We start from the raw sequence: 19,216 nt of genomic DNA on the forward strand, positions 1-19,216 counted from the left end.
TTTGAGAAAGTAAGTCTGAGACTGGGGGGAAAAACTGGGAAGCGTAGTCGTAGTTATCAGTAATCATGTGCATGGTCACAGAGATGATTGTGTGTGAGATGGATTGGACGAACTTGTAGAGAATCCAAAAGGACAAGTGGTGGTGGGATGACTTGAAAACAGAAGTTTGGAGACATCTTCCCGCATGAGAGGGGGAAATGCTGCAAGTGATTCCCCCCTTAAGGTGAAAGGAAAAGTCTCCTGTGTGAGATTCAGATTTGGAGGAACGTTCTGGTCATGAGATGGCGACCTGACAGAAGAGGGGGGACGACGTCGAAGGGGATCCCCCCTCGATCAGGGATTGGTATCCACCGCGCTCTGGCAGACCCTCTGCAGATCTCATGAATATGGACGCAAGGCTGATCAATGTTGCGGGAGTGCTCGCAAAGAAAGAGACAAGCGGAGCGAGGAGAAGATTTAGACATATTTCTGAGGGTAGCAGAGGATGCAGGCGTGTGGAGCAGGGAGCAGGGAGACGCACATAAACACTGAGTGTTTTTCTGAGCGAGTGTGTTCCTGCTTGGGTGAACATTTGTAATTGCCGTCTGTGGAGTCCGATTTTTAGTGCAGGGCTTTAAAAAAAATGGTGAGTCCAGCGGTGTGTGTGTGTGTGCGTGCCGCCAGAGTGGAGACACAGATTGGTGGAGGCAGGTCTGGTACTGTGTGGTCCAAAGCACTGCAGGGTCATGAATGATTTAATGGCAGGAGAGGTGAGCTCCGTCCTCCGGCCCTCTCAAGATGCACACGGGCATTTACGACCTGCAGAAGTGATTCATTCTCGTGACCCAGCCAACTGCCGTATTGATATTCTGCATAAATTGGATTTCTTTTGGTTTTTATTTATGGTGATGCGCGTTAATATGTAGCCCCACAAACGGCACGACCCGACCCGCGTTTTTGCCGCAGTTTATCAAAAGCGAGCGAGAGTTCACTCCTACGGTCCGGCGTCGACGTCGGCTTATGTAAGTTTGAAACACAGAAGAGGAGGAGGAGGTTCTGCGGGCCCGCTTTCTTGAGTAGCATGTTGCAGAAACTCTATTTTTGATCTCAGTGTTTTCTCATACTACAAAACCACACACACTGACACATTCCTATATATGACGGTTATGTGAGAACAGCGTCAAATTTCACTACATGTGCTGTAATGCTACTCCTGCTTAGCTCTTTATGGGCAGGCTGTTGTTGGACCGCAGCCAGCGAACACGGCCGAACGCGTTGATGAAGACGGCTTTGTCGATGTCAAGGTCGCGCCGCGTGTGAGATCAGCTCAGCCTCCTTCAGCCCGCGTACGAAAAACATTATGTTAGTTCCAGTTCGCCCTCTCGCCGAAGATCCAGAGGCTCAAAGCACCTTTCAACCTCATTTTCATTATTCAGATTCCTCGGAATAGAACGATCAATAGATAAATGTGCTGCCATGTCACATTCAAATGGTATCAAATTGCAAAGAGAGTCATCCTCCCACAAAATAATCACCATTCAACTCGAACGGAAAAAAAAAAAAGCTACGAATAGAGCTCGAATTACCACACAAGGTCACGTCTCTGGATGCAGCTCGGCGCTCGGCGCTTCATGTGCTTCTCCGCTCACACCTCCGCAACGGAGGAAACCCACAATGTTTTGCAAGCACGACGTCGTTGTGTTGTTTTGGAATCTGGCATTGTTACAAGATGAGGTCTGGTGTTGCCGGTGGTGAAGTAGAGGGGCAGGTAACAGGAATCTTTGGGCTGCTGAAAGACAAAATATCACCTTTTGTCGGAGCTGGAAAGTGCCAGCGTGGGAACACATGTCCGGCATGACGGGCAGAAGGACGAGCCTGACAGAGATGAATAACACGTAGACGGAGCGGCCATTCGAATGCGAGAGAGAAACATCCACAAAGAGAGAGGGAGGGGGCGACGGTGTGTGTTTTGCGGCAGATTGAGGAGGGCGGAAGGTGGTTTGAGTACCTAGCCTGGCAATTCTTTGGCTGTTCATCCCTCTTTCACGCTCCATTTATTCAAAATGGAAGCCGATGTGCTGTCTAAGGTTGGACCTATTTTGGGGGCATTGCTTCTGGTTATAGACTTTGTTTTTTCTACCTGCTGATCCGGCCGTTCTGCCGGGCGGGTTATATACATTCAGCACTCTTGAAGCTGGCGTGTGTCCCCTCGTCCTTTCAGGGAAGAATAGTGTCGTAAACATTTTTTTTTTTTGTTGTCGCACACAATAGGATGTCCTTTTATTGTACTACAGGACCGCAAACCTGAACTTTCGTATCACGTCGTACGTCAAAATTCACACTCCTGCAGATAAGCGCTGTTTGTTCTTCCTCTCAGCTGTTATCCTCTGCGCCGCGTCCTCCCTCTCTTCAAATTACAGAACAAATTGTTGATTTATCTCCTTACTTTGATCCAACGTATTTGTCCTCCACGTCGCAGGTCTCAATGGTGATAATTTATTCTCGGTCTTTTCCAGAGTCTTTTCCCACACATCGTGCGTCGCAGTACAAATATGTTCCTTTCGTCGGGCCAACAGCGCGTCACCTTTTCACTTTCTGCTTTTTCTCTCCCTCTTGACCCCTCTTACTCTGCACGGCTTCAGTTACAATGTCCGCTCTCATCGCGGCCAAACCTTTCCGCTCCCTCCTCTCGCCTCTCCTTTTGTGCGTCTTTTCTCTATCCCTATCCCCTCCTCTCCAGATTTCGGGACGCTCGCATTTCTTTACTCTCTCCCGCTTTTCTCTCTTTCTTAGTCCCTGGACTGACCCCAGCCTCTCCATGTGTGCTTCTTTATATGTTCCCGGCTTTGACAACCCCCTCGAGCCACTCTCCCCCATCAAATCCCGACTCGAGTGCTCTCTTCCTGTTTCAGAGGGCTTCGCTGAGGGTTGGGGATGCCTCTGCGGTTGGTATGTGTCTCATTTGTAAGGCGAACACATGCTTTGTGGGAAGAGAAGTGTGTTTTTCTCAGGCCACAGGTGTGCGGCGGCGGGGAGTTTGTATTGTGTGTGCCCTCTCTCGCTTGGATTATAGGAGAGGAAAGTTAATTTAGAATTGAGTGACAATGGGCGTTTGGAGTTTGCGAGCTTTTCCCCCGACTCCCAGTCAGGTTTATATCACAAGAGACGCGAACTGTGATCTTTGCACAGATAAAAAAAGGGATCTCAGGGGCTCGTCGGAGGCATTAAACGTTTATTTTTAAGTCCGGCTGAACGTAGCCGGCGGATCTTCCCTCGAGGCCGCCGTCCCGAGGACGTGTTCCTTCAGCCGTACGGACAAGGTGTTTAAAAACCGAAGGAACAGACACTGATGCTAAAAACAAGACGGTGTGTTCATGAACTGAACCTTTCGTCCACTCAGGCCTTCCACGCTGCTGCTCTGACAGCACAAAATGGATGCTCTTCATTTATGCGGAAGTAAACTTCTACAGAAGAGCACTGTCAGCCAATTAGCTTTTTGTCAGATCATTTTTCAACACGAGGTTTATTAACCTACTTACAGAGCCCATTCACAGCTCGGGCCAGCGCCATGCATCATGTCTGGATAGTAGAGTCACTCTGTATTTCTTTTATCTCCCTTCCATGTCTATGTTTGTGTGTACGAATAATCCTTATAACGTGTTCACTATAGTTTCTATATAATGAGAATCTCTTCAGCGTCCGGGTGAAACAGACGCTGCCAAAAAAAGACACAAGTCCATCAAATTGCTCTGAGTTGCCTCCTATAATACCCTGCCGCCTCCAGACTGGGCAGGATAAATATTCTGCTAACTTGCTGTTGAGAAAACCTCTCTGAAGGAGCGGTCGCTTCCAAGCTCGGAGCAGAAAAACCCTTCTGCTCCGGTGGAGATCTGATCTGAATATGACCTCAGTGCTTCACTCTCAAGTCCATCAGTCAGTCAGTCCATTAGTCAGTTGAAAGGAAATTAATCAGCAGCTATTTTATTAATCGAGTTGTTTGAGTCGTTTTTTTTTTTTTTATAAGCAACGGTAATCAAACATTCCCTGATTTCACCTTCTCCATCATGAGGGTTTGCGACTTTGGTCGAGGCTCAAGAAGTAGAGCGGCAGTCCACCGATCAGAGGGTTGGTTGTTCGATTCCCGTACCGTGTAGCGTACATGTCGGGCAGGTTGTCTCTTCCATGGGCGGAAGTCTAGAAAAGCGCTACAGTGTATAAATACAGACCAACAGAATGTCTTCACAAATATTCACCTCGGGCTCTTGGACAATTTGATTTGACTTTGATTAATTGATCCTATAATCAGCAGATGAATCAACAACAGCATTGATAGATTTTGCAGCTGTAGTCCTTCTCATGTTGCTGTTGATCGTATTCACTTACAGAGACAGTAGGAGCCCCTTTAGCGCCGGAAGCTAACTGTGATTAATATCTGCTGCAGTGACTTTGACTACGGCGCGTTGAAGACGAGCTCTGCGGGGATTCTCCTCCTCCGGCTCACCTTTAACAGATTCACCTCTCTGTTTGTCTCTGCGTCGCTTCACCGGCTCGTCCCTGCACTTTTGTTTTCAACCGTTTTCTTTCGTCGCCTCGTTCGATTCTGTTGTCACGGCTCATGTCATTACCTCTTCCGTGTCGCTCGGGCCTATTCTGCCAAGATAAAGCTGCTTTCTCCTCCGGGATGTGCCTCCCCTCTCCTCCTTCATCTCTTCCTCTCCACGCCGCGGTGGGTGTCACTCATCGGTGCTTCCCCAATAAGCAGGCAGAGCGAGAGAGAGAGAGAGATATAGAGCGAAGAGGAGAAGGGATGTAGGGATGTGAGGGGAAATGGAGGACAGGAATTGAAAAGAGGGTATGAGGAGGGTATGGGGATGTCGGTGTGGATGGGGAGGCGAGGAAAGCTCCATGAAAGCGGCTTGACTGTCCACCAACTGAATGAGCCCCACACTGCTGATAAGGACGATGAAAGGAATAATGATGACAGTGGGGGTGCCAATCGGGGGGGCTATTTTTAGATGCATTCAGCTTGCCTGCTGTGTATGACAGTGTATAAGTGAGATTCTTTACGTGGACCTCTTTGTGTGTGTGTGTGTGTGTGTGTGTGTGTGTGTGTGCAGGTCATCTGTGCAGGCATGTGCAGAGCTGTATCAGTGCAAGGGTATATGTAAAGGTATGTCCAAGGGTGTGTGTGTGTGTGTGTGTGTGTGTGTGTGTCTTAGCTCCCGTCCTGCTGCGCACATGGGTGTAGGTTTAAGCCACGTGCCGTTAGTGCTGACTACAGAGTCGGGGAAGAGCTGCAGTGTGGAACTCAACGTGCCCTCTTCATGAACACAGAAAATGGCTTTTCAACAGCTGTGTGTGTGTGTGTGTGTGTGTTTTAATGATTAAGGTGCCTCAGCGCTGTGTGTTTCAATACTGCGGATAGATGGAAGTGTAGACGGACTGCAGGGCTGCGTGCGAAAGATAAAAAGAGAGAGATGTTTCGAGACAAACGGAGGATGATTGCGTCGACAGCGCGGATGTGCGATCTGTATCGGCTTGACATATTATACCGGGGACGTTTTATTACTGACTTTGTGTGAGTGTTGGTGAAATTACATCTAAAAGGGGCCGAGAACAGCATCTGCGGCATCAGATACAGCCGGCGATGCTATAAGGGTTTTAAGTTGGTTTGCGACCCGCCAGCGTATACAGAGAAGAAGAAGTGGAAGTGTTGTGCTCATGATGTCAAACTGGCAGAGCCTCGCTGTACGCAGACCAGACTAGGGGTGTGCCAAAATATCGATTCTACGATATATCGCGATATTTCGTCTTGAGGTACGTTATCGATACACTGGTGCCAAATATTGATATTTAAAAGGATTTTTTTTGGCCCACCACCACCATCCCTCTTCGGAGGACAGCTTTATCTTTATTCAAACATCGGTATACAACCAAATACAATTTAAAAAATGGTTTAAGTAGCTCTGAAACCCACACATATAGATATTTAATGATAGTTGTAGTCAGTATGTGTGTTAAGAAGAGCCACTATGCAGTATACTCTTTGTTTACTTGGCTGTCATTCATGTGAAATTAATTGACAATGTTTTGTAATTCCTGTGAAATGGATTCAGTGCAGTCAATAAATTCTGAATTTCTTCAGTGACACAGATATCGTGATGTATCGTGGATGAAATTTTTTGCAATATATCGATTATCGTAGAATCGCTGTATCGTGATATTATCGTTATCGTGGGCAAAATATCGTGATAGAATCGTATCGCGAGGTACCTGGTAATACCCAGCCCTCAACCAGACGGCTGAACAAGTCGTCTCTGGTGTGGACGTGTTAAACTACGGATTAGGAACTTGATTTTAAAATACAAAATAGTTAATTTATGGGTTTTATCTTATCAGTATCGGCCAGGACGAGGTGGTAATTATCGGTTATTTGTATCGGCTGAAAAAAATCCATATCCAATCCGTAATCTACAGTATCACCATTTTCCTATACTGTTCATTTTATTGATTTCATTCAGTCACTATAGGGCGATACGTGGTTATATTGATGGTATGAACCATGTGACGGTGCAGATTTGTTGATCGGTAGAGAGTCGGCAATACTGTTCCCCTCTACAGGAGCTCTTTTCGTCTTCTTTCTTTCTTTTGCTGGTGAATGAATCCTCCTTGACCTTTTGATTCTCTCACTTGCTGCGCTGCTGTTTTACTGTCCCGTCTAATTGAGCAGCAAAGATGAATAGATGAGCGGAGCATGGCTGCGATGTTGTGCAGTCAGCAGTTGACATCCTCCTCCTTCCTCCACTCCGTCCTCGCGCACTTTACATGAATAATGTTCCGTAATTGCGTGCACGTTTTATAACACAGTCCTGAACATACGTGCATCGTATGCACCATCGGCAGCCCCTCCGAGACCACGCCAGGGCTCGTGGAGGAATCTCCCCGTGGGGCTGAGTCAGCAGATGTAAAGGTGGACGAGGGAGCAGTTTTATCTCAAGCTTTTAACTCAACCAAATCAGCGTTCCTGCCCGTCCTGGCCATCTAAAGCACATGTCAGCCAATCATAACACTACTTTTTTTATCCTACCCCTTTTATCACATGACATCTGTGGTATAAGACAGCTTGCTGCCAGCTTTTGTCCTCCTCTTCCACAATACACGCTGCTAACATTAATATGCAGATAAGCCGGTCGCTTCAGCATTGTCGTCAGCTTTTCTTTGAGTCCTACAGTGTGTAGCTTTTGTGTTTGAGCTAATTCCGCCAGCAGGTGTGTTTGTGAGGGTTCGGCGCGGATAAATATGTAGCCGTGCCTCTGTGAATGAATCAAACAGCTACGATATTAACGGCGCAAACTTTCACACCAAGCTTGTAGGTGTTACATTAAAGCTCTTCGTGTGTAATTCCCCTCATCGTCCTGGTTTCCTGGTGTGAGAGCCCACTCTGCAGGCTTTTTCGAGGCCTTTATCTTTTAAAGGTTGGGAAGATGGATCCATTTTTCTGTGGGATTTGACAGGCTTAATGTTTTGTCTTTCACCCTCGCAGCTCGCTGGCTGCTGTTCTTTTTGTCCCTTTTCCCTCCCGAGACTATTACCCTTCACATTCAATTTCCCCACTGTGAATCTAATCAAGGATACTCTTAATAAAGTTTTGTCTTTAGAGCTATGCAGCAGCCATCTGTAGTTTTTTTTTATTGCCTGTCCGCGTTATGGCGCTGCAGCGTCAACTGTCTCTGGACGGCTTGTTAGAAATGCAAGAGGCGTCGGCTGATAGCTCAAATGAAGTCTAAATTCAGTGTTGTATGTGCTTGTGTAGTGCGTGCATATGTAAACGACTGCATACAGGTGAGAGAAACAGTGACTTACCCCAGTAAAGGGGCTTAACGAGCGCTACATGCAGCAGCGACGGTGGACGCATCTGTCTTCGCCTCCCAGGAGGGAGCTGGAGAAGGTGGAGGACAGCTCTGATAAATGACCACCTCAACCTCCGGCTCCACTCTACCAACTGCTGAGCACACACACACACACACACACACACATATACACTGTACGCACACATGAACGAGCAAAGACACAAATACACATATAGAATACAGTCCATGACGTTTGCATCGTTCAGGCGGCTGTGCGTGTCATATTTGGCATTTTAAACCTGCGTATGCTGATTGTTTTCAGCCACTTGGGGCCACAGAAATACTTTGTTTATACATATTGTCACTATATAATGTTTATATGGCAAACTTGTAAGCAAACAGTTGCCTATTTACACAGCCAACAGACAAAACATGAGGATATAACTGGACTGACATTGGTTGAAGGCAACAACGACATCCAGCAGCATCACAGTCAGTTAATGAAATCACTTAAAATCACCACGAGATGCCGACGGAGAGGTTGTTGTTTGTGCCACGACTGAGTATGTGAGAATCAAGGCCTCGTTAATGTGACAGAGAAGGTATTTTTAATCTTACCTAATCATTTTTTTTTTAGTTTCTGCCTCTGCGCTGGTGATTCCTGAGGCCGGAGGCATCATGTTACCGGGATGTCCGTCCATCCGTCCTGTTCTTGTGAATGTGATATCTTGAATGCCGTTAAGGGAATTTCTTCAACTTTGGCACAAATGTTCGCTTGGATGGCACCAAAGGATCAACTGATTATTATATAGTTATCATAGCTTTTTACAGATGTTTTTTTTTATGCAAATTTAAGTGCAAAAGTGCTCTTCTTTTATCTCTGTTTTTGGTCTCCTCCACCCTTCAGAGGAAACATGTGTTTTTCCTCCCAGCTAAAAGCTTCAGAGTGTTCACCGGCGAGCTTCTGTCTGCTGCTTGGTGCTGAGCAGGAAGTGTTCAGAGTGTTTTTAGATCTTTGTCTTTGAAAAGAGCTGCCTGCTCTGGACGGTAACGAGGGTGGCGAGAGAAACTGAACCACGACATTAAAAGCTGAAGAAACTGGAGATAATTATCTGTGGGGTAGACACCTTTAATATGTTACATACTCATTAGACCCACTGTTAATACACCAAACACTGAAGTATATATAGAATTAGAGCTGTACCTTTAATTTTGCATATTGTGGGTTATAAACTAGGGATCAATGAATTGCCGTTAAGCATTTAACAGATTTAAATTCTCTTAACTGATGACAAGAGATGAGCACAAATTCATCAAAGAGTATCTTACGTAACAGATTACAGGTACTTGAAAATGTATTTAATAAAAATACAAGTAAGTTGTGAATTAAAAAATACATAAAAGACCTTTTAACTGATATCACATTTTAGCCATTTAGTTGCTCGAGTATTGGTTGGATTTGGTTGCCAGGTGATGAACAATGACAGACGGGAGGTCCGCGATTAAAATTAAGTTATTTCATTTAAAATTCAATAACTTTCTGTTTACTTTATCTGTTCTTTTAGCTTCTAATGTAAGCGACTCTGATTTTACATCAAACACAGATGATGTTCGTGGTTGAAACAGTTTTCCAAAGGATATAAATTCAACATATTTCATGTTATTAATGTTTAAAGCCAACTTTCGATTAAAAGGTCACTCAATTTTAAAGCTTATATTTGGTCTCCAAGTCACAGAACAACATACATGACTACACTGTACACAAGTTACATTATATATATTTACATGTTCGATATATGAATATTGCATTACATAGACATTGTGACCCCAGCAGATGTACTTATCCAGAATTTTGCTAATCTGCTGCTTCATAATTCATTCATTTGGACACGTATTGTCTGAGAGTGCATTATTGCAGGCCAAACGTTAAGCTCGGAGACGCTGCGTGTTGTCGCCTCTGTTTGAAAAGCAGACGATGACCTCAGGCTTTTCACTGACAAAAAAATTACTCCCGTCACTCGCGAAACGTTTAATCCGAGTGACGTTGAGATGCTCTGTGCGGCGAGACGACGCACTGCATGCTGATTATCAGCGGACAGCGATACATTCTGTCCAGTGTCGTGATAGCATGTTTGAATGTATTGTTCGCGCCGATGTCTGCGATACGGCAGCTGTTCCTGTTGGTTTAGCCTTGGCATTGGCTGTTTGGCTACACTTATTAAAGCATGTAACGTTCGTGCTACACTTGGCAGCGGCCGTTTGCAGGAGTGGTCGGTGGCTCCGTCGAAGTGTTGACATCAGTCTGGGTAATCCACCCGGCTGCTCCGCTGGGCCTGTGCACGGCTCTGGGCTGGCCCCATACAAAAGAGCAGACCTGAAAAGCGCCATAATGAGGCACAGGCTGAAAGAAAAGGCATGTCTCTTTCCATTTCTCTGAGCGAAAAGAAAAGAGCAAACATAAAGGAATGGATGACAAGAAAGAAAAGATGAAAATAAGCCTCCCAAATCCAGGTTTTTGGCCGCGCTGTCTCTTTGAGTTTATCTTTTTTTTTCATGCGCGTGTTTTATTATGGTAATGAAACGTTGGATAAAAATAGTCTGGGATGGAAGGAGAAAACGGTCTTCAATGGAGGAGGGGGAGGAGCCGAGGGTGCACCTAAACGTCATTGATAAAACACATAAAGAAATTTAAACTTCTTTCTGCCGCACACCGACCGTTTCTCTGTCTTCTCCTTCTCCTCATCTCTTCTTTTCTTCTGCTTTCAGTCCGGGCGTCACGAGTCCCAGGGGCTCACATAAAACAAGAAAACATTGTTCATTCTGTGTGATGTTACAGTTCAGCCTCAGAGTGCTCCAACTACAGTAAACACGGAACTTCATTCAAATTTAATTGTAGCCGCCCGAAATCAAATAGTCCTTTGTTGGCTCCGTCTCTTTTTATCTGGCCTTCTTCCGTGACTCTTCTCCTCCTCGACGAGAGATGACTTCATATCACGAACACTAACGGGTTTAAGACTAACAGGTTCTGCCGCAGCCCTACAAATGTTTACATTAAGTATAGTGGTGTCAGCAGGCACTCGTAGTCTGGCTCTCAAAAGGTCCTTTTGTTAAAACAGACTCCTCCATTCGCCGCCTCGACAATCCCCGAGATAAGTGCCCCTCGGAGGAAGACAAGAAAAGGTTCAAACGGAGCTGGAGATCAGAGGAGGATGTTCTGTTTCTCCACTGCGGAGAGCATCAAAGCGCTCTGCGAGCTGTGATGTTAATCTCTCTGCTTTCACGACCTCTGACCTCCACATGTTTCGGAGCAGAGGGTGGGACCAGATCGAGCTGGAAGTGTTTTCCAGTAGGCGTTGTTGAGGCTCTGCTCGGATGCATTTTTCTGTTTTTTCTGCAAAATGTCTTTATGTTGACTAATCACGCAGCTCCTGTTGTAATTGGGGGGGGGATTAGAAGCTTCAAAGTTCTTTTTCATGTTTAGTTTCGTTAATCTGTCGGGCTCTTTGACTCACTACTGTCGGGTCTTTGAATGTAGACTGTCACTTTCAATGCAAACGGATCAGACGGACCCTGAATTATTTTAGTTGGACTCAATTTGCAAACGGTGTGGCTGTTTGTCCAGGTCGCTTTAACATCACAGGAGCTAAAATGCTTGCATATGCCTGCTTTTAACCCAGTGAATGTATCCATCTGTGTTTGCTTCTCACCAAAACTCAAGAAGTAAAACATGTTTTGCATCTGTTGCATTTCACAGTCCATTTAGTTCGGCTGTAACAGGCATGCAGCGCGGTCTCACATTCGGTTTTCTCACCGTTGCTCTGACATGAATCTCCAACTGTGTCACCCTGCAGAGGGAACTACTGTACCTCCCGTTACCTCGACATACATCCCTGACAAAGCATCCCCGTCGCTGCATCACATGTCCATAACATAGCTTTGTTCAGCCTCGTATGCATTAAACAACACTGGCCGACTTGCCATGAAGCCGAGCTAAGAAAACTGCATAAAAACGGCATCACTGAGAGAAACAGCGGCCCGCAGGAAAAGAAACACCGCTGCCGCAAATGTAAGTGTGTCTTGTGTTCGCCTAACTGAGCTGGTTTCATAACAAAATAATAAACGGGACACGGAGACGTGATGTTAGCGCGCGGAGCAGCAACATCCTATCATTTCCTCTCCCCACATATCACAAACAACAACTCTTGCCCTTCAGCAACTCTGAGAGGACGCGCCACTTAAATTGTGCTCTCTGGTTGGGAGCCTTATGAATCACAATCTTACGATGGTCAGGGATTTGTAGACGATGGCACCAGCGCTAACTGTAGCCTGCATCAACATCTCTCTGACACTATCAGATCCTGCAGGACGTCACACACACACTGTGCACCGAGTGGACAGTAAAGGATGAAGAGGATGACTCGGCACGTGCTCACACACAAGCGTGTCCTGAGCAGGTAGAGCGTGAACGTGAGCCCAGTTGGAGAGTTAGACGGAGAGGAAAAACAGAGCGTAGAGGTGATAGGTGGAGGTGACTGCAGCATCCTTCGCCATCATCCCACCTGGCGGTTCCACCTGTGCCCCCTCCAGAAGCCACCTCTCCTCTGCTGATGGGGCTCAGGCAGGTCGCTGCTGTGCACAGAGCTGGCAGAGAGCTGCCATGCATTATTTATCAGGCTGAGATCTGCAGAGCTCTCCGGCTCATTCTCACTCTCTTAACTCTCTCTCGCTTTGTGGACGTCTCCTGTTCCGAACCTGCACTCATTCGAGGCTGCTCACATGTGAAGCCTCTCACCCAGCTCACATTTCCAGGCGGTGGTGTTTTATTCATTTTGGTTTAGGTTGTGTTTTCTCATTGCAGACGGGGTTACAGGGTGTCTTTTTTATGATGTTTCTTAATTATTCACAGTAGCTGAGTGTCTTTCCATGCAAGGATTGCGTTGTTCCATGACGATATCACAACATGTAACAGGTTTTATCGCGTGTGCTGCGATTCGTTCCTTTTCTCACGTTGTCAAATGTTTAGTTAGAAAAGGAAAGACGGAGCTAATCAGTGCTGAGCTGTCCATTCATCAAATCGTTGGTAAGGTAGCGTGTTTTTGATCACTACCGTTGGTTTTCACTCCGTTTCTGCTGCTAACCTTTTGCAATGGAAGCGAAATGAAATTACAGAAGAACCTGATCAGCTGGTGGAGTCTTGTTGTTGTTGTCTCGCCTGCTCCAGTGCCACTGATTTAAAGTATCTCAGTACTTATAAGAACAATTTTCCAGTATGAATATAAATGATCATGACGTGGCAGCTGCATTCAAAGACAACTCACAACCTTTAGTTTACCGTGAAGTTATGTAAAGCACTGCTGGACTGGATATTCAACCTCAACCTTACTTAAGTTCTGTCCAAATGTGTCTAAAGCTGGACAGATATTCAACATTGTACTTTGTAATTGCTCCGTATGAAAATAACATGATTGCATTTTCTTGGATCAGATAGTTCCTGACTTGAACCAGGAACTATCTGATCGGTTGAATGACATTTCTAAACTGTTAAAAATGTTCAGAAGTTGTTGGATGCTGCTGCTGATGTTCAGACAACATTCAGTGTTGCAGAAGTTTGTAGAAAACCTGTTTATGTTTCTCAAAGTAACTCATCAAGAGATATAACAGTTTGGTATCTGAACCAAAACTCAGGTATTCTATCTGCACTGGTATTTGAAATAAAAATAGAGTCTTAACCTCTCTTGGTTGGTATTTGAACGCACTTTTCTAAGCTTGTTTATAGACGTTGTTTACTGTCATCTAACAGTAAGGCATGGGACGATATGAATATTTATGTCAAGGTTATTCAACAATATTTTCTCATATTCGTAAAGCTTTAGAATCAAAACTGAAATTTCACTAAAACCTACTGGAATCACTTTCACCTCATATTATATCTGGAAACAAGTATTTTAATAACGTAACAGAGAAGACACACATCTGTTTTTATTAAAAAAAAAAAAACAAATCTTAAATGAGTAATGAAAAATCATAAGATCCTGCTGCACAAATGAAGGATAAATAAATGCTGGTAAACTTCATATCCTGGTGCCTTCAGCCACGGCGCGGCACGCAATTCCAGATAAATGAGGAAACCAATATAAGACTTCATCAGCGAGCAGGAAATCTTTATAAAGTCATTCATGTGAAGATATTCGTGATCATCCCGATAATGAAAATTCACCGCAATCAACCGTTTGTGGGTGTTTTTTAATTTAATCTGCTATAAAAATCTTTTATTGTCCCGTCCTGACTCCTGACTCACCGTCCATCAGGGGTTTGTTCTGTGGTCGCTCTCGTGGTCGATCACGCGAGGTTCACATCCTGCGATCAGTTCCTTTAAGTCGTGTTTAACTTCGAGAACTGCGGACGAGATAAATCAGGAGCCTGACGGGATTCTGAGAACAGCTTCTTACTGTCCAGCACCTCGGTGATGATGCCGTCGTGTTTTAACTCCACTTGATGTTTTTTTTTTTTTTTTTTCCTCAGGAGTTGAATAATTTAGTAGAGGTCCACTTAGTTTAGATACTGTGTCAGCGTTTCACCAGGAACCAGGCAGACGTTGGCCTGGTTCGACTCGCGGCATTAGAGCTTGATTACTTGATGTATATCCTGAACGCGGGATAATGGACGGGAAGGTGGAGGATGATGCACTGCAGGACGAAAACCAACCGGACCCCGTGAAAAGGTGTTTTGATGAAAGGTGCTTGGTTCTTAACGCTACGGTCGTTTGTGTATCACAGCTCCTCTGTAGCTTGTTGTTGTCACTGTGAGGTATGGAGGCTGGGCAGGTCCACTGAGCCGCTCTCTCCCTGAGGACTGCTGGTTCTGATGAAAGCTCTGTGCACATATTCTGGTTCTGAAGCCCGGCAGTTCAACCAGTTAAACAGCAGTCTGTGTACAGTGATAACCAACGCTGCCATTACTTCTGTGTCTTTATGTTGGTTTTGTTGATGGTTTTCAGTTAAAGGGATATTCCGGTGTAAATTTAATCCATGGTCTAAATCACCGTGAAACTGTGTTAGACTTCCTCTCGAGAGATCAAGTTAGCAGACCGCTAATTTACGGAGTTTTATCAACCTCAGAAACGACCGCACGACAACAATACACTGCAGTAAATGGATCCAAATATAAACCGCCACCAAAAAGCCACAAATAATGTTCAGAACAGCACCAAACTTCAGCAACAGTACAAATAGGGTCTCAGCACATAGTCCGGGGCATCTAACCTCCGCTAGCTTAGCTGGATTTCTATTGGGAAGCTAAAAACAGAGTTCAACTCTCCTCCATCAGCTTCCGGGTCGGGGAAGTCCCGACGCGACGATTACCGAGTGCGGTTAGAAATCGTTTCTGAGGTGGATAAAACTCCGTAAATTAGCGGTCTGCTAACTTGATCTCTCGAGAGGGAGTCTAACACAGTTTCACGGTGATTTAGACCATGGATTAAACTTACACCGGACTATCCCTTTAAGAAAAAAACTAGTTAAATCTTCAGGAGTTTCAGGAGTGCAGGAGTTTTTACATATACATGATTATCCGTTACATTCAAGCCTTTGCCAAGTTTATATCCACCAGGTAAATATCTGTAAACTGGAGTTTAAACTGTAGCAGTGGAGCAGATAGGTGTCACGGTTCCTGTGATGTTGTTAGCACGTTGGCGGCGTTTGTTTAATTTCTCTTCCTGTCAGAGGGAGGAGACGAAAGTTCGGCACTGCAGGTTTAATACGTAAAAAAATCGACTACATGGACGACCTGAACCAAAACTGTGATGGCAGGACAGTAAGCGGAGGTAAAGCGAAAGGTTCAAAGGTTAAAAAAAACTCCAAACGTGGCTCCAAGGTGGAAATACTTCCAGCCGCCCTGTGGAAACGGCACCAAACAGAAGAAGACGTATGCTACCGTGCTTTAATGTCCACCATAATGGTCGTACTTGGTGAGCGTGATATCTTTTGAGGTGGTTCAGGATGTAATAAGTTTGAGAAACACTGATCTAGAGGTTTGAGACTGTGCCTTAAAAGGAAAATAAATGTCTTGTAATTCTTTTGTTTCCTGCTTTTCTTCACAAATCATCAATATCTTAATTTTTGACCTTTTTGTCTCACCTCTGTCGGGCGTAGGTTGGATCCACGCTAGCTCTAATTCGGCCCAGATTTTGAGTCTTTCCTCCTCAGATATCACTTGTGGTTTTTGTTTTAGTTCTTTCCAGCAGTCATGTAATGATTGTAAATGACACTTTATTGTGAAATATCCTATAATTAGCCTGCAGTCCTCAAGAGTCCTTCACCTCTTAAAACCTTAAAACCTCCTCACGTCACCAGACTGCATGAAATGAGCAACACATCTGATAAAGTGTTGTAGTTTCCAAACGTCTGTCAGTCGGCCAGATGGTGGCAGTAACAGAAGCAGAGTCGCATATTGTGTAAAGCAAACGTGCTCATGTCTTCTGTGTGAGTAACTGAAGGAAGGATAATCAATCGTGACATGCGTGATGTATTTTTTATGGGATATTGTCGCGGGCTGCTTTTCGCATTGTACTCCTTCGTCCGTGCATATTTATTGTTGTGTATTTAAATCCGAGGTGGACTGTGATCGTCCTCCGTAACCTCGCCGCGGGAATCTCTCTTTTCATTTTCTGCAGTTTCATCCGGTTGAAGTAGAATTTATTGGCTGAGTGAAAGTGATTCTGAGGCTCTGGTCCATTCCTCTGCTGCACCCGAGGTCATGTCAACACACAACAAAATGATACTCGCGACCGACGAAACGCTGATGTGAGGTCATCAGTGGATTTCCTCTCTACTCATTCTCTCCCACTCTCACACGCTCTCCTCCATCTTTAATTGAACTTTCCTCTGACTTGCACTCGTCTCTTGTCCTCACTTTCATCCTCAGCTCTGACACTGAGCTGTATATGTTGAGAGGTAACATCCTGCAGAGTGGTTTGTACTCTTAAAGGCCGTCAGGGGAAAAAGTGCATAAAGCAAACGGAGACAGAGTGATGTTTCTTTTCAGCCGTGCTGGTCGTCTTCCCTCTTGTCTTGGAGGTTTGATGTGAAGTGTAACCCAAATGCCAAGAGGCTGCTGGTTAGTTGTCCAGAGACTACGAGTGTTATCCCTTTATCCCTCTAATCTACAGCGTAACGGTTTGAGTTCCCTCTGCGTGTCTGCTCGCTGCCCCGAGGTTCCCAGAGGCTCCGCGGCAAATGGCCTGTTACTCTTATCAGCACCTCTTTCTCCCCCCCCCCCCCCACCCCCGCTGCCTCCCTCCATCTCCCACCTCCACCAACACCACCTCCTCCTCTTCCTCCTCCACCCCTTCGCCCCCTCTCTCCCTGTCATCACTAGCCGTCTGCTACTTAATCCAATTATTCTTTTAAGCTGACACGCTCTGTTACTCGCCGCAAACTCTGCGGATGACGCCGCCGTGCATCACGCACACACACACACAAACACCGAGACACACACACACACTCACAATCCCATCCACACACACGCACACACACACACACACGCACACACATGCACACACATGCACAGTATTTCTGCAAATAACCAAAGATGAAGGTCATGCAAAGGGCACGCTCATGCTTTGAAAGTTAACAAAGGGGTCAAATGTTGCACATGTGCTACAGTCGTCTCCGGTTGTAGTCGCCCCGTTCTGCTTGTTTCCGTCTATTTTCGGGCGTCCTGACGGTCTCTGGCCTCTGCTGTCACCCTCTGATTCACTGTACCCTTGAGGTGGCTCCGTCTGTTTCTGTGTGTTGTCCTCCACTTCGCTGCTACGTGTTTACCAGCTAATGCATCTGTCTTTGCAGACACACCACATGACACTGAAGGTCCTGCTCCCTCTTAGTGTGTGTGTGTGTGTGTGTGTGTGTGTGTGTGTGTGTGTCTGACTTGTATCTCCGTCCTTATGGGGATCAAATGTCCTCAGATGCGTAGCAGAAAAAGGAAGTTCCTCGGAGAAGGGGACATTTTGTCTGTCCTGGTAAAAAAGGATTTTTTGCGGCTAGGATTTTGGTTTACAGTTAAAACGATCCTCAGGTTACAGAAGGAGATAAAATGAACGCTTCTTCAGGATTAGGACTTGTGCTCGGGGTTGAAATTTGAATTTGGGTCAGGTATACGATAATGTGTGCTGCATCAGAACTGCTAATGGTCGAATAGCTTCGGAAACTTCTTTCATTTCCGAGCGTCGGACCGTTTCTGTAGCTCTTGGAAACCAGCGATCTGACCCTCACACCCACTTCATGCCACGATTGGTCAGCTGTGTGGAGGCTCTGTTTCAGTCTCCACTTGATTATTTCTGGCACTTTTTCATGAGAACCGCCACTGCAGCACTGTAGACGCCTTCCAGGACGTGTTCACTCCAACACTGTACGCCTGCACCGCTTCTGTATCGCAGTTTCCTCCATCGATCAACAGTTTGTCCACTAAACGGCCCCTTCAGTCCAACATAAACATTATTTTTGCACTGTCATGCTACGACAGCCGGCATCACTGCATCTTAAAAACACAACTCCCGTAAAAAATTGCTGGCGCAAAGTAAACAGTAAATGTGCAGGAGCAGCCATGACAGGGTAATTAATCCCTGCGATTCCGCGATTTCACCCCGGTGCAAATCTTGACAAGTATTTCTGCCGCAGAGGGGCAGGAGCGCCACAAAAGGAGCTGCTGCGTGGTTGTTTTTGGTGCTGACGCGACAACAGTCAGGAGTAACAGATGGGGTTTGGAGTGGTGTGTGTGTGTGTGTGTGTCTCTGTGTGTTTCTCTGTGTTTCTGTGTGCGTCTGTGTGTGTGTGTTTCAGGGTGACCAGGCCTCGAGCTGACTGGATGTGTTTGATCTGAAGCTCAGCAGAGGGAGTGTGCTGGTCTGGAGGAGGAAGGTGTTTGGGAGTCTGTCTGTCAGTTTCGTTGTCTGTGTGATTCACTGAGACGAGCGGTCGCGGTTCCTTTTTCTGGGGGAATACGCGAGTGGTTTTCTGGTTTCTGTCTGGAGCACGCAGACTTCTGCTGACAACTTTTGCTCTGATTGTTTCATCCACTCTCGCTGCTTTTCACCTTTTTATGACTGTTGGCCTCCGCTACTGTGTGAAGAAGGTTTCTTTGCCTGTGTGTTCTCTCTCTCTCTGTGTTACTGTGTGAGATTTATTCTCTGTGGTGTGTTTTTGTACTTCACATGCGTGGTTGCACATTTCTATATATGTTGAATTCTGGGTAAGTACACCACATCTTGTGTCCACGAGCGTGACGTAAGGGAAATCACTCCAGTGTGTTTAGGATGCAGCCGACACAGCCGACCCATCCGTGAGTCGCACGCCATCTACACCAGATCCTCCTCCAAAAATCGCCATCAG

General features: G+C 45.7%; 1 protein-coding gene across 13 annotated transcripts in view; it reads left to right on the forward strand.

Moving 5' to 3' along the window:
• ank1a (ankyrin 1, erythrocytic a) overlaps positions 1 to 19,216 on the forward strand; it is a 96,413-nt gene that overhangs the window by 18,734 nt on the left and 58,463 nt on the right. The gene's annotated exons all lie outside the window — the stretch shown is intronic.

The sequence above is a fragment of the Sparus aurata genome, chromosome 5 (genome assembly GCF_900880675.1).
Source record: "Sparus aurata chromosome 5, fSpaAur1.1, whole genome shotgun sequence".
Lineage (NCBI taxonomy): Eukaryota > Metazoa > Chordata > Actinopteri > Spariformes > Sparidae > Sparus > Sparus aurata.